We start from the raw sequence: 15745 nt of genomic DNA, 5'->3' as shown, positions 1-15745 counted from the left end.
ATGAAATGTCGATAGCTGGCGATGTTTCTTTTGACCCTATGCCATTGGTGTTTGAGGGCTTTGTTGATTACGGGGAATCGGATGGCTTTAGTGAACCCATCAAATTAAAGAAACACGAGGGTGAATTGGCGGACCATGCCTTAGTATTAATTTTCAGGCCCTATCGATATTTATGGATCCCGCCTATAGCCTGTTACGCAACAAAAGGGGCTTGTCCGGGTGGAGTTATCCACCAACTCATGGCCAGGGCGCTGATAGTGCTCCATCAACAGGTTGCTGTTGTTAAGTCCGTTGTTTGTGATGGGGCACAAACCAATAAAACGGTTATGCGACTTTGCGGCATCAACGGTAAGTACTCCTCAATCGACAATACCTTCAATGGTACACCGAACGTCCATCAAGATACCGTTACGGCACCAGCGTCGTGTGATGTCGATGAACGCAGCAACAATGAAAAAACTTCTTTTGACCACCCCACACTTGATGAATCATTGATTTACTTCATGGTTGATGTCCCACACTTACTGAAGACAATCCGAAACAACATTTTCACTGTGAAAGACGTTCAGGTATTTGCTGTTTTTTTTGTTCTTCAGTTGACAAATTAATTTCACCGCTTGTTTAGTTCAAAGGTAAAGCGGTGAAGTTTAGCGACTTCGAGTTGCTGTTTAAAACCAGTAGCTGGTAGCTGGTACACCACTCAGCGGACTTCTTAAGCTGACAGAAACTCATCTCTACCCGACGTCGTTCCAAAAAATGAATGTAAAACTGGCAGCACAGATTTGTCAAGATCAGTTGCTACGGGATTTCAGTATTTCAGAAGACAGGAAAATACCAAGACACAATTTGAGAGTAGGCAAAATCACTTCGGCCAAATAACTTTAACTTGACACATATAATCAATAATTTATCTTTCAGATACCAATGGAACGGAGGAAATGGTCAGCCTTATCAATGATGCAATTGATGTTATGAATGGGCGTTGCTTCCAAAAATCCATTCGTAGGACCTCATGGAAAAAAAGCAGACAGGTATTGGACCATTAAATCCTAAACTTTATTACTCCAGCATGTTGTAGAATCCTAACTTAGGTATAATTTCCCGTTTTGATATCGCTTATTAATCTGTTTGCGTTGCGTCATTAGACATTGGAGTCGTTGTTCGAGACATTATGGGAAACTGAACTTGCTTGCGATGCAACTAATGTAAAGCCGTTTGCTTCCAAGACGACGTTGGAGGCACTGAGAGTCACAGTGTTCAGTACCATCGAATTGACCGAGCACCTTTTCTCGAGCGAAATCAATTATGAATTCGTATTGACGGGAAAACTTAGGGGGGCGAAAACTTAACCAGGATTGTTAAAATTTAAATCGGATCACTGATCACTAACTTTAGTTTTTTGTTAGCGATTTTTCGAAATTGTTCGTCAGGCTGGCGGTGGGACCGAGATGCCAACCGTACACTCCTTTCTGGCGCTTTTCCGCATGCTTTGCGTCTATTATCCTACCAAAGCGACCATTGCTCATTCAAACGTCGAAGAGGAACGTATGTCGTTATTAACTTCATACAAGGACTGTATGTTGCATCGATCAAAAAAAGGACCAAAAGGAAGCAAAGGACAGAAAGCAAGCGCTTAAGGACAGACTTGCAAGTAGAATGTCTATAATCGACGGCAATGTGTAAAACATGTCCTCATACAACAAATGTATTGACGATGTCGTCTAAGATTTGGCTGGATACGTCTTGCATTCGAGGCGAAATCTTATTGAATCGTGCGATGAATGTCGGAAATCCTTAACCACCAATGAAGAGCTGCCTGATAATTCCTCCTTTCCTAACAGGTTTGTCGTTTTAAGGGACAAAGGTGGTCTCAAGAAAGTAACACCAAATATGTTTTTTGTTATTTCGTTGATCGAGACAATTTTGATGAAGCATTTTAGTGAGGAGGGGTGCTACATCAGAGATTCCTTTGAAAAGGGCATTGAGAAAGCTTCAACATTTACGATCTATTCAATTTGTTGCCCTTCCAATAGAGCAACTCTTGTCCCCAGTTTTGTATATGAATATATAGTCATTCGTTTTCGATTCCAAGAAAAGTGGAAGAAGAACGAAGATGTGTCCAAGAAGAACAGTCAACGACATCAGTCAAGAAAATTATCCAAAATGTGAAATGTATTCTAGTCGAAATCAAAATGCTGCCTTTGCCTTAATTTAAAATTTATTACCTAAATGTCAGACATATTCTTGCATCATGTTCGGCATATGGCTAACATTGTTAGCCATATCGTTCGCAAAAATGTGATGTATTAACTTTTTAAAATTTTTAGTTTTTGATTAAAAACCCAGTTTGCTCAAAATAAAAATAATCATTACATATATTTCAAACGAATAAAATATTATAAACAAACTACATCATATATTTCATACCCGCCATGTAAATTCATCTCTCCCACCAGTTTTTTCCACTTCAGCTGAATAGAGGTCCGGACCTTCAATTCACTGTATCATTAGAAAAGAAGTCTACGAATGCTGGCAGGAAAATTTGAAAGGGTCTGAAAAAGGCCTTGAATGTATCTATTCGTGTGTGTTTGTACCATTGTAGGGAATATCTAGACAGCAGAATCCTGGATGTCCATTTGATAATTTGCAGGTTGTTCCAGGAAAAGTTAGTACAAGAGCGTACCAGATGGCACAGTCTTTGGCATGTCGACACTTGGATTCGTACCCAGCCATTTTCGGGCAATAAAGTGAATGCTTTTCGCCTAATTGATCTGGAGCAGTAGGATAGGGAGGTTGTCTTGTAGGATACGTTTCTGGTATCGATGGAGGTCTCCATTCTGGCTGTGAGAGAACAGGATAATTACTCGGATAAATTGGTTTACGGATAGGATCGTGGGGGTTTGATGAACTCAAAGTTGGCCGATGTGGTTCAGCGTACGGATTGTGGTAACTTTGTTTTAATTCGGGGTGTTACGAGGACTTTGTGGAGACATAAGGAGCTGGTTAAAAGGCTCCAGATTGTTCGTCGATAACGTCGAAAAAAATGGAGGCTTCTTGATTTATTTTTGTGTAAACAGTTTTGCCTTCATTGACAGTGACATCACGTGTTGGATTCAACTCAATAATGTCCTGACCATTAATGACAGTGACAATCTTTCCTTGATCACCCTCTCGGGCAAGAACGGCGATCATGGATCCCTTTTGACAATCTGTCATCAAAACATGAGGACAGTCGTTGATGGTGTGGTTGTAGAAAACATCATCGTAGGTACGCAGTTTGTCATGTCCAATCACGCATTTTGCTTCTGAAATACCTCCTGAGCTCAACCTGGAAGCCTCGCGGATGAAGTTTCTACCAGCGTTTAATGGATAAAAGATTTTGGAGTACGCAAACATCAATGGAGAGAAGCGAGCCCATTGATTAACAGTTTCGTCTCCAATGCGGACATTGACGGCAACGACAGTTTCAGTGGGACAAATGAAGGTTATGTTGCTCGTCCCGGTGTTGAAATCATGTTTGATGGTCACGGTGGAATGATGGGCAGCGTTGAATTGTCCTTGGATATGTTTCACGGTGAAAGGATACAGTTTGTAAATGATCCATTGACGGGCGGTGTTAATCCAGTAGTTAGCATTTTCCGACAAGTTTTCAGTTTCGGCAATAAGTTCGTAATTGTTATAAGTTTGATCCGTGCGTTGGGCCTCGGTACACTCCGGGCTTACGTACAGAGATAGGATGGTATGATTCTTGAAGCACTGTTGACTTTCTGAGGCTGCATTTGCGGCTTCACGGTCACGATAAGCTTTGGTTGTTAGACGAATTCCCGATTGATTACAATTTTCCCCGAATGTAATTTTTTTCTCATCGTTCAATTCTAAAACATCTTTGCTAAAGCCGTATGCATTAGGGTTATTCCAAGTGCGGTTTGATGTGTAGCAAATAGAGTAATTAATCTCCTTTGTTGCTGGAACGTTGCCCGAAGCGTACTTTTCGATTTGGATATCGGTGAAATCTTAAGTGTTCCAGGCATCCTTAGACAGGCCAGCAATGAGGTTGAAGTGGATGAACGTTCCATTCTTTTTTTCGGTTATTATTCCAGCCCTCAATAAGTGAGCACTGCCTCATTCCAGATTCTTAAAGAGACGCCCGAGAACAGGGCAAAATTCCGGAACAACTGGACTGATTAAATCAGCCTCCACAGCAGCCTTCGATTCACTTGATCCCGACTCGTAAATGCGAGTGTTTTTACTTGACTTTGTGGCATGCTGGTATTGGAAGTAGACAGTAACTGAACGCGCATGGGTTCCAGATGGATCGTAAAATAAACCGTGATGACGACCACGAAGTTCTAGGGGAACGAAACCGAGATTGAACAAACCATTAAAGTTCTATTTTTGGAACCACTGCCACCAAACCATTTTATCGGAATTCACCATGTGAACAATTTCAGCCAGCTGGATGTTGACGCCGTAACGACCACCAATAGGTAATCTGTGTGCAATAGGTTTGTCAACAAGGACGATATTTTTAATTCCATGGTCTTCTAGAATCGGGGTTAAGCTTTTGGCCAAGTCACTGGTGATAGTGTAGCGAAGGACGTGGTAATAAAAAAAGGGTTTTAATTTCTTTTCCGGAATCCAAGTCATCTTGATCTGGCCAGGGACTTTATAGCTGAAGTTCAGATAACTGGTAGGAAGAAAATCGACTCTGACATCCACTCCAGTAGCGATGAACTTGCCGTTGAAAGGAATATCAACACGGATCTCTGAACTCAATTTCAAGCTGAATTCAGCATTGATGCACGATTTGATTCCGCCTTTTCCATCACCCTTCAGACTGCCTTGGGCGGACATCAGGAGAGGCAGAGTAGCTAAAAGCCGTATGGGCAGGCCCAGTTCAGTGGGAAATCGTACGTTGTATTCGGCCAGCATGCGGTACTTGGACACGCTCACTTCGTACGGCTTGTTCTGGTACTTGGCGATGCTGCAAATAAAGCTGGAATAGATTTTCCCAGTTCCTCTAAATCTATGAAACGATTAATTGAACCAATCAGGTTGAAATGTAGGAGCCCAGCACGTTTGTCAGCCGGGCGAGGGGGGACGTTCAATTCATCCCAAATAGCCTTTAACTTCTCAATGTTATCTCCTTTTGAAGTCGTACTGCCTAGATAAATTTTGTCCCAAACGTTTTGCCAAACATCTGACATGTTGTAATTCCACAAGTAAACCTATACGCCATTTGTAATAAAAACTTTAAGCTATGAACGATTTTGAAATTATTATTTGGACTTACGCTAAGTACTTCAGCAGATAATGGACCCAGTTGATAAAAGTAACGATTAGCCATAAAGACGGGCCATTGCTCATGGGAGACGCGGTAGGTTGGATTATGTATCATAACAGCAATTCCTTGGTCCAGGTGAGAAGATCGAATATCAGGGAAGAAAAATTATTGATCAGTTGAAGCAGGTTTAACCATCGGCCAGGCAATTGTAGCTTTTTTGATTCTGTAACTGCGAATACATCGATCAACTATTTTAATGGTCATTTTAAAAATTGTCTTTAGATTATTACAATTCCTTTAGCAAAGGAGACGACGGTGGTATTTTCGTAAGTGAATTGATCAGGTTATGCGTGAACGTAGCCACTTGATGATCAGGATCGAACCAAGTGCCACCAGCGAATTTTTTCCAATAGGTTTGAGGAGCGTTAGACATTAATAGTAGACTTAAGGAAGCCATACGGACTTCGGGACGTTCTGTAATGCTACTAGCCAAGTTAGCCAAGATTGGATGAATCTATAAATAAAGTGATAGAGTAGAGTTAATTACAGCAGTTGAATTAAATTACCTTCTCCGGAATGGTGAACACAACACGGTGGAGGGAAAGGATGGCACGAATACGTTCGGTAGTTTCATCAAATTTGCCGGGAGTTCCACGAATGACCGGTAATAAAATAGGGACAATCTCCTCGACACCTAACGATCCAAAAGCGGTCAAGATAACTATGCGATCAACCGTGTCCTGGCTGGATTCGAGTTCCCCCGTAAGCCAAGGCAAGAATTCATTGATGATAACACCATCTTTCCTGTTACAGAATTCACCCAAGGTGGAAACGGGAAACCGTTTTGCTGCTTTGAAAGGAGAACCACGCACAGCATTTAATAAATCGGCAACAGTCACCATAGTGGTTTGCATCACGGCCTTTTTGGACTGAAAAGGACCAGATTTCAGCAAGCTCTAAGCAGAAAACAAAATCATAAAAGGGACATTCTTGTATCAGTAGACATACAATACAAAGCTTATTACCATCAATTCACGGAGGAGTTCACGAGTTGGAGTCTTGGCGAAATAGCCAATTGCAGCCAACGCCCAGGTTGCCTTTGGTCCAGTGATTTGTTCAGTCTCGACCAATTCCTTGATCAACATGACGGCCGGATTGTTGCCTGACTGTACGACACAGTCGACGAAAAATGTCCTGCCCCACAAAAAATTATACGAATTTCTTACGTTTCACTCTAAATTTTTTTTTTAATTCTTCTTACACGATAATATAATCCAGTGTCTTAATTTCCTGCCACAAGGATTTCAGTTCGTCCAAGGAGAACATGGGTAGAATACGACCAATGATGGCCAATCACTCAATGATGTCCTTCCATTTTTCTTCGAAGGCTGTTTCTTTGAGATTCCGTCCCACTACACGTAATGCATCGACGATGTTCTTGTGTAGGATCGGTACAGCCATGGGGCTCTTGATGTAAGCGTCCACCAAGTTAGGCTGAGCAGGACTGCACATATCAAGTATTACACAGTTTCATTTATCTAATAATCGAAAATAATCTTACGTCCCATCATGATTCAGTTGCTGGAAGTCATCAAAGACGTACGAGAGACTTGTGTGTCTTTAAGGCGAAGTTGAACTCCCAAAAAATGAGGTGATGCCCTCTTTCTTTTCTATGGACCAACTAGTGATGACAGAGTTAAGCAGCTCTTCGGTTTTGGCAGCGAAAGGTTGAACCATGAAGTCGCTAAAACCGTAAATGTTGACAACAGTCAATTTTGAGATGGACTCAACGCAAGCCACATATTTGACCATTGCGGTTCGCTGCCAATTAAGATAAAATTAAGAATAATGTTGATACAATTCAGAAGGATTATCGTTTTATAGTTACGGTCGGCAAGGTCAGCTCGTTTATATCACCCACTAGTTTGGTTATTTCTCCTGGTTCGTACTCGTCTAACCTTGAGTCGTTGAAGTCTTCAGTCTCAATGAATTTAACTTGACGTTTTTTGTATTCTTTCACTTGGGTTTCTAGAAATGTAATTTGATTTTCCTGTCCTCGTACCCGATTTTGGAGTTCTTGAAGTTCTTTTTCAAGGTTCTTGTTCTTCGAAGTAAAATCCAGCAAGTTTTTCTTTAAATTGATTTTTTTCTGTTGTAGCCTTGTCGAGTCTGTCTGCTAAAACTTTTATCTCTTTTTTATCGAGCTGTTCTACTGTTTCTGAGACTTGTTTTATCTGGTTTACTGCAGTGTTTAGTTTTTCGATCTGTCTGGTCTTCTCATCTTCAAGTTTGTTGATTATTTCTTGCCCGTCGGTCTCGACAGCTGCGTTGTTTTCCTCTTTTCTTTTGAGAAGGTTCTGCAATTGGTTCTCAGTTGCTAAGTTGGTTTCAAGGCTTTGTTCTAGGTCGGCGATTCGGAAATTGTCTTTTTCAAGTGAGTTCTTCAGAGCCTCGTTGTTTTCTTGAAGTTGCTCTAATGAACTGCTTAAAGTGTATTTGGAACTTTTTGCCTTGTTTTTGTTACTCTCCAATTGGTTTTGCACATTTAAAGTTCAAATTTTAGGGTAGATATCTGCTTTTTATCTTCAATTAGTGCAATTACTAACTCTTTCTGCAATACACTGATGGTACCGAACAACAATTCTTTTTCTTTTCAATGCAATGTGTGTAGCTGTTGGAGTAAACTTTCGAGTGTTCTGGTGTTCCTACCTTGTGCGACTATATCGTCTTTGAGTGTTTTAGTTGCATTTGCAATGGTTTCTGCCGTTACACTATCTGTTACTTTTAAAAGTTGTTCTCAGTACCGTATTAACCATAGGGCTTACCGGGGCTGAAGCCCAGGGGCGCAAGGACTGGGAGGGCACAAATTTTGTTGAAAACTGCCAAAAAATAGTTTTAGAAAAAAAAATGTAAATAGTTTTTTTGATCTTTGAATTCTCTCATTTTCAAAGCAGAAGGTCAAAGCTGGGCCCCTGGGGGCCTTCTGGCAATTCTGCGCGTTCCTTGAGGATTCTGGTACTTGTGGGAAAGGAAATTAAATGCGCCGCATATGGCTCAATTTTTCTTGAGTTGTCGGTTGAGAAGAAGCTAATTTGCTGATAGAGTTTTTCAGCTTAAACACGTGAAATCAATGTACAAGAATATGGTTATTCTTTCAAACCTAAGAGAATATGGCTATTCTTCTTGAACACGTGAGACAAATGTAAAAGAATATGTTTATTCTTTCAAAAAAACGTGATGAGCCTTTTCTCTGGTATGGAACTCAAACACACAAAAAAAAAACATCTGAGTTAAAGAAAAGTTTTCTCTGAATCTATAGGTTCTCGCCAACGAGGTTGTAACGAACCAGGCCCTTATCGATGCATGGGACACAAAAGATATTGTAACAAGACCAATTATCTACTGCAACGTGGAACCTGATCTGCAAGTCCTCATTGAAGGATGCCTGACATCTGCTGCGATGTGGGATCGACTGCTCTTGCAGTTTGCTCAGGCAGCAGCCGCCAATGCAAATCTGCTTCTGGCAAAATTCTTCGACTACAAGTACGACAAAGATCACAGCGTACTGAGCCACGTCACAAGATTATCGAGCCTGGCTGAGGAACTTCGCAACCTCAATTCACCCGTGACCGGTCAGCAGCTCATCATGCGAACGCTACACTCATTGCCGCCCAGTTATCGTCCGTTTCAGTCATCCTGGCTGAGCGTCCCAGCTGCTGACCAGACTCTGGTGAACCTCACCACAAGACTCGTTGCCGAAGAGTCGATGAACAAGGCCATCAACAATGGAGAAATGTACCCCACAGACGTGGCATTCTTTGCCGGGAAATCCAAACAAAGATCCGCAGCGTCCAACTCAAACGAAGAAACGGCGATGTGGGCCCGAACGGATACACAGACGAGGTGGAAGAGGATTTCGTGGCCGTGTATGGAGCTACCGAGGAAACAAGCACGACTACGGAAATCGTCGACAGCATGGAGATAGCGGCTCAACCATCACATACTTCTCGTGTGAAAAAACTGGACACAAAGCTCACAACTGTCCACAAAAAAGAGATGAAGAAAGAAAACAACAAAGAAGCAACAATCACAACAAGAATCGCACGTCTTTCGGCTGTGTCTTGAGTTCAATGTGCCTCATTGCCAATCAACCGCACTGCTTCTACGCTGACTCCGCCGCATCCAATCACATGACCGATAAGCGCGAATTCTTTACCACCTTCAAGGAAATTCCCCCCGGTCATTGGAAGGTAACTAGCATTGGAGGTGTAGAGCTACACGCTGCTGGAAAAAGTAACGTTGATGTTATCTACATGGTCAACGGCGAAGAAATCAGGGGCACATTTCATGACGTTCTATATGTGCCCAACCTAAGAGTCAACCTCTTCTCCGTGGGAACGGCCACACAATCTGGTGTAGAAGTAAACTTCAAGGGAACAGAGGTATTTTTCCGCAAAGATGACATGACCATAATGGTTGGAGAAAGAGTCGGAGACTCCATTTATTCGCTACGGGTGACCCCAGCCAACTGCAAACAGGGAGAAGACGTTGCTGCAATCGCCTCGTCAACGGTTACAATTCAGTTACTCCATCAGCGTTTCGCGCACACCAACTGCAGAGACCTCAGAAGAACAATCCAGCTCAAAGCTGTCAAAGACGTGAATCTTGACCCGAAGCAAATCAACACAACTGATCCGTGTGGTGGCTGCCTGTACGGAAAGATGCATCGCTTGCCCTTCCCAACCGAAGGAAGAGGGAGAGCTGAAAAGCTAGGCGATCTCATTCACGGCGACCTAGGCATGGTAAGTGTCCTAACTTCAGGAGGACACAGATATTACTCTCTACTCAAAGATGACTTCAGCGAGTTCCCAGACGTCAAGCTGCTGAAGAAGAAAAATGAAGCCTTCACACACGCGATCGAGTTCTTTGAAACAATTAAGACACAAACTGGTCGGCCTTTGAAAGTTTTTAGGACGGATCAAGGCACTTAGTATCGAGGGGAATGCTTCGAAAAATGGAAACGTGACTCAGGAATCATCCACCAGACAACCTGCAGGTACACCCCCCAACAAAATGGAGTAAGCGAAAGGTCCAACCGAACCCTGATGGAGGGAGTAAGAAGCGCACTCTATGATGTAAACAACAATCAAACACCTAACACAAGCAAGTCAGTTCAAGAGTTGAGGGGAGAATTCCTACTGGCAACAGTCTACGTGAAAAATCGAGTGGTGACAACTAAGAACAAAATCACACCCTACGAAAAGTTTTTTGGAAGAAAACCATCAGTCGGTCACTTCAGAGTCCTCGGGTGCGAAGCTAAGGTCCTAACTCCAGAAGAGGTACGAGTAAAAATCGACCCGACATGCGTAAGTGGCTGGTTTGTTGGCTACTGCGACAACATCAAAGGATGGAGAGTGTGGATCCCACAGCTAAGAAAATTTATAGTATCACGTGATGTTAAATTTAACGAAACTCGATTCATTGGTGCTGAAATCACAGGCAATCTCACAGAACAAAAACACAGCCCATGTGAAGCGTTCCGCATCGTACTAGAAGCCATGAACGTCGAGCAACAACCACCACTGAACGAAGAAGAGACGGGCGCCGCACTGGAACAAGAAGAAGACGGTGCAAACGCCCAAATGGAGCACACTGCCCATGGTGAACAAGAAGAAGTGGATCAAGCTAAAACGACCCCTGGAGACAACACCCATGATGGCAGTCAACAAGAAATGGCCCGCGCTGACACCGTGAGTCCAGAAAATCACCCAACAACAACGAACATCCACGACTATCGTCGAACCAGGTCAGGTTGCATATACCTTAAATACCGAAAGTCAGTTGGCTTACCCGCATCGGCCTCAATACAGACCAGCACAACGGTTCACTCAGAACTAACCGTCGATGAACCTAAAAGCTATCGTGAAGCTTTGCAGTCGAAGTTCTCGAAGGAGTGGATGGCCGTGTTTAAGGAAGAATACGACGCCCAAATCGCCAACGAGTCATGGGTGTTGATACCTTCTACCGAACTGCCCCCTGGAACGAAGCCAATAGGCCACAAATGGATCGGAAAATTCAAGCCGGGCTATGGCGACGTTCCTTAAGATTCAAAGGTCGTCTAACTGCAGTGGGATACAGTCAACGTCCAGGAATAGACTACGGTGACGTCTACGCTGCTGTCACAAGACTCGAGTCATTCCGAGTGTTTATCTCACTAGTCGCTAGTGAAGGATTGGACATGGTTGTATTGACTTCACTGAGGGTGTGAAGCAGACGACGCTAGTGAGAGCAGAGGGTCAGTCTGGACTAGCTCGTCCCCGCGTAACGTTGTGCTCTCACCACGTCTCTATTCGTTTCAAGGTAATACACTGTTTTCCCTCAATGACTTCGGTCCAAACATGGCGCAGTTGGTGCTGATCTATACCCCTCGATTTTGAATTATACCTCATCAGTTTTTTTACTGATATCACAGTGGGCATTTTCTCTGTGTTTCACCGACAAACGTTCGCCTCACGTGGTGCCGCACATTTTTGCCGCCAGGTGCGCAACACCCAGGTCTAATTCTCCGCCGGTTATTATTGTTCCCCCCCCCCACAGTTTACCTTTTTTCGAATTTAACGTTCAACGTTTAACTCACCTCACAGCGTGTTGGGTTTTTTGCCGGTTCTTTTCCCATTCGACCGCCATCATCAAATTTATTCCGCGACTTCGGCGACGCTGTTCCCTGCCATTCACTGCAACCCGCGGATAGTTACCCCACGCTCCCGCTAGGGGCGCCACAAGCGTGTTGGAGTCCTCGCAGTTCTTGTTCCATCGACCGCCATCTCTTTCAACTCAGTTAGCGACATCGGTGACGCTGTTCCCCTCCGTTCGCTGCATTCCGTTGATATAGTTACCCCACGTTTCCGCTAGGAGCAACACAAGCCACAGAAAAACGTTATTTCCAACCATGGCAGCCCCAGCCGCAGCAGCAGCCAATCCGGCAAGGGCATTTAAGCCATACGGTTCACCACCGCCTTTTGATCTGGAAGCCGAACGCGATTCATTTGCCGTATGGGAAGAAAGATGGAAAATATTTCTGGCCCTGTCCACCATCGATGAAGTACTCGACGCCGCCGCACGCCCCGCATACAAGAAAAACCAGCTCAAATCGTGCCTGTCAACCACTACATTGCAGGCCGTACTTTCGGCGGGGCTTACGGCAGCTCAATTGGGATATCATGACGAAATTATCAATTTACTCCGTACCCGGTGCAATGCTGGCCGGAACCGGCACGTCTGGCGTCATCAATTTGAAATATGCTTCCAGCTTCCAAATCAATCAGCTGACAACTGGCTATGCAGCCTTCGAGACATCAGCCGCAATTGTGATTTCGGTCAAGATTGCTGTGCCCTATGCGAACCGACTCGCATATTGGGCCAATTGATATCCGGCGTAGCAGACAACACCGTTCGCATCAAACTTCTGGAGCTCGGCGACGCACTTACTCTCGATCAGGCACTAACCATCCTCCGATCGGCCGAAACATCCCAACTACAAGCTGCGTCGCTTCAACAAAACGATTATGCAATCAACGCTATTCGCCGCTCAGCCTACAAATCAAGCAAATCAGCCACAAGCGACGACAAACAAACCCGTTTCGCCCCAGACAAGAAATCTCGCGGCCGAACGACAGCAACATGCCGGTACTGTGGCGGGCCTCGACTTCACAACACCACCCAGTGCCCAGCGTTCGGAAAGAAATGTGTCAATTGCGGAAAAGACTTCGAAATTCACTTCGCATCGGTGTGTGAAGGTGAAACTTTGATTGTGGGCAGCATCCACGTCAAACAAGTGGGAGCGATCACCAGTGAAGAGTCGGTGGCCATCAGCGTGGTGGCGCATCCAAACGGCCCAACAGTGACCATCCGAGGGCTACCAGACACCGGATCACAACTAGACGCAATCCCACACTCACTATACCGCATTTCTTTCCCAGACATCCCCCTTCGCCCAGGTGTTGCAGCTCGCACCACCACCGGAAACGCATGTTGGATCATTCGCGGCAACGATTGATTGGCTTGCAGACGACGAGGTATCCCGTCCCGTCACCACCACGCTATACGTACTAGAAGATTTACAGCAGCCAGTACTCTGCTCCGAGACCCAACGAAGACTAGGCATGTTCCACAGCAATTATCCACATGCCCGCATCAATCACATCTCATCTACATCAGCATATCAGCCGTCCAAGGAGCAAAAGAAAGCAGATTTGGCATTGCTCATGGCGGAAGTGCCGCGCGTATTTGACGGAGTGTGTCGAGTGATGACCGGACCTCCTTGCCATTTCTTTTTTAAAGAAGGAGCAGTTCCGGTAAAATTCCGCGGCTCCAGACCAGTATCGGAACCACTTCGAGCCCCCTTTCGAGACGAACTGGCCGCTCAGGTCAAACAAGGCATAATCCGAAAAGTATGGCCAGAAGAAGTCACGCCCTGGATTCACGGTGTAGTCGTCGTTCCGAAAAAGCAGGGCGGCATTCGTTTCTGTCTCGACTATCGCCCACTCAACAAATTCTTCATCGGCTCAAAGTTTGATAACCCGACGCCATTCCAATCAGTGCGTTCCATTCCAAAAGGAATGAAATTTTTCACAGTAGTGGATGCCTTAAAAGGATACCATCAATGCACGCTCGACACGGCATCCATGGCGCTCACCACATTCGCAACACCGGAGGGCCTCCACCAGTACACACGTCTTCCTATGGGAATAAGTCACGCCGGTGAAGACTACGGCAGGCGTTTTTCCGACATTTTTGGACACATTCCCAACGCCGCCCGCTGCATGGAAGACCTGGTAATCTATTCACGCACCTATGAAGAGCACATTAATCTGCTACGCATACTATTCAAAACGGCCAACGACAACAACTTGTCGTTCAACAAAAACAAGACGGTCTTCGCCCAGCCCACAGCTATTTTCGCCGGCTATGAAGTGTCGGCAGATGGATTCCGGCCTAATCCAGAGCTCACACGAGCCATCAGAGAATTCCCGTGGCCAGCAAACATCACCGATTTACGTTCCTTTTACGGACTATGCCAACAAGTGGGAAATTTCAGCGACAAGATCGCCGCAGCTTTGGCCCCGTTATCACCGCTTTTGAAGAAAAATATCAGCTGGGAGTGGTTGGCCGATCACGAAGAGGCGTTCCGCGCCGCTCGCAGTACATTGGCCATCGTTCAAGACCTCGCTTTCTACGAACCCAGCCGCCTAACATCCTTAGCAGTCGACGCATCACTTTTAAACGGCCTCGGATTTATTTTGAAAAAGCAAAGCGAAGTGAGTACGTGGCACGTTGTGAGAGCTGGTTCCAGATTCCTTCGACCACCGGAAACGAGATATGCCATGATAGAACTGGAGTGCCTGGCGGCATCCTGGGGCATAAAACAAAGCCGTCAATTCCTCGAAGGGCTTCCAAATTTTGACCTGGTCACAGATCACCGTCCATTAGTGCCTATTTTAAATGACTACGCTTTAGACAAACTGGATAACCCGCGGCTTCTTCGGTTACGTCTTCAGATGGCGCGGTACAACTTCACCGCTTCATCGATCTAGTACTGGTGGCGTTGCGCTTCGTCATACGCGAAGGTTTCCCAAACGAGAAACACAATTTGCCGATCGCTCTCCGCCCATACTGGGACGCTCGCCATCAACTCGCTATAGACAATACCGACGACATGATCGTTTTCGTGCGCGTATCGTTCTGCCCAAATCCATGGTCAAACAAACGATCCAGACGCTGCTCGGCATGCACCAAGGTGCATCAAAAATGCGCCAACGCGCCCGGCTATCGCTCTATTGGCCTCATATGGACACGGATATCGCCAATGCGGCATCGACATGCGAAGAATGTGTCAGCCAACTTCCGTTGTTACCGGCGGAACCTCTCCAGTCACACGAACCAGCAACCCGGCCGTTTGAAGTCCTCCATGCAGACCTCGGCGAGGTAGACGGCCGCCACTTCCTAGTAATAGTTGACCAATTCAGTGGCTGGCCGGCCGTCACCATATTCCCAGACAAAAACACAACCGCTCGACGCCTGATCAACTCTTTCCGCACGTTCTTCATGGACATCGGTGGCGCCCCCGTAAAGATTTTTTCCGACAACAGTCCATTCAAAGCAGCCGAACTTCAAGTTTTCCTACGAGACTGGGGGGTGGCATTTGGATCATCCTCTCCGCACTATCACCAATCCAACGGCAGAGCGGAAGCGGCTATAAAATCCATGAATAAACTAGTCATCGGCTCCAGGACCGGCGGCCAACCAGATCCGGATAAGCTAGCAAAGGCCATCCTACTCTTTCGGAACGCTCCAAGTTATGGGGGGGCTTCCCCGGCCCAGTTGGTGTTCAACAGGCCCATCCGAGACAGCTTGCCAGCCCACGAAAGATCCTTCGCCCCCGAGTGGCAAAGAGCTGCCGAC

At 45.3% G+C, this 15745-nt stretch overlaps 1 pseudogene; it reads right to left on the bottom strand.

The window, feature by feature from the left end:
• Positions 1-2856: 2856 nt before the first annotated feature.
• LOC116923290 lies at positions 2857-8100 on the bottom strand (annotated as a pseudogene).
• Positions 8101-15745: the final 7645 nt, after the last annotated feature.

Source organism: Daphnia magna, linkage group LG5, assembly GCF_020631705.1.
Source record: "Daphnia magna isolate NIES linkage group LG5, ASM2063170v1.1, whole genome shotgun sequence".
In the NCBI taxonomy this organism is placed as follows: domain Eukaryota; kingdom Metazoa; phylum Arthropoda; class Branchiopoda; order Diplostraca; family Daphniidae; genus Daphnia; species Daphnia magna.
The sequence above is the reverse complement of the archived record's forward strand: the minus strand, read 5'-3'. Positions and strand labels throughout refer to the sequence as shown.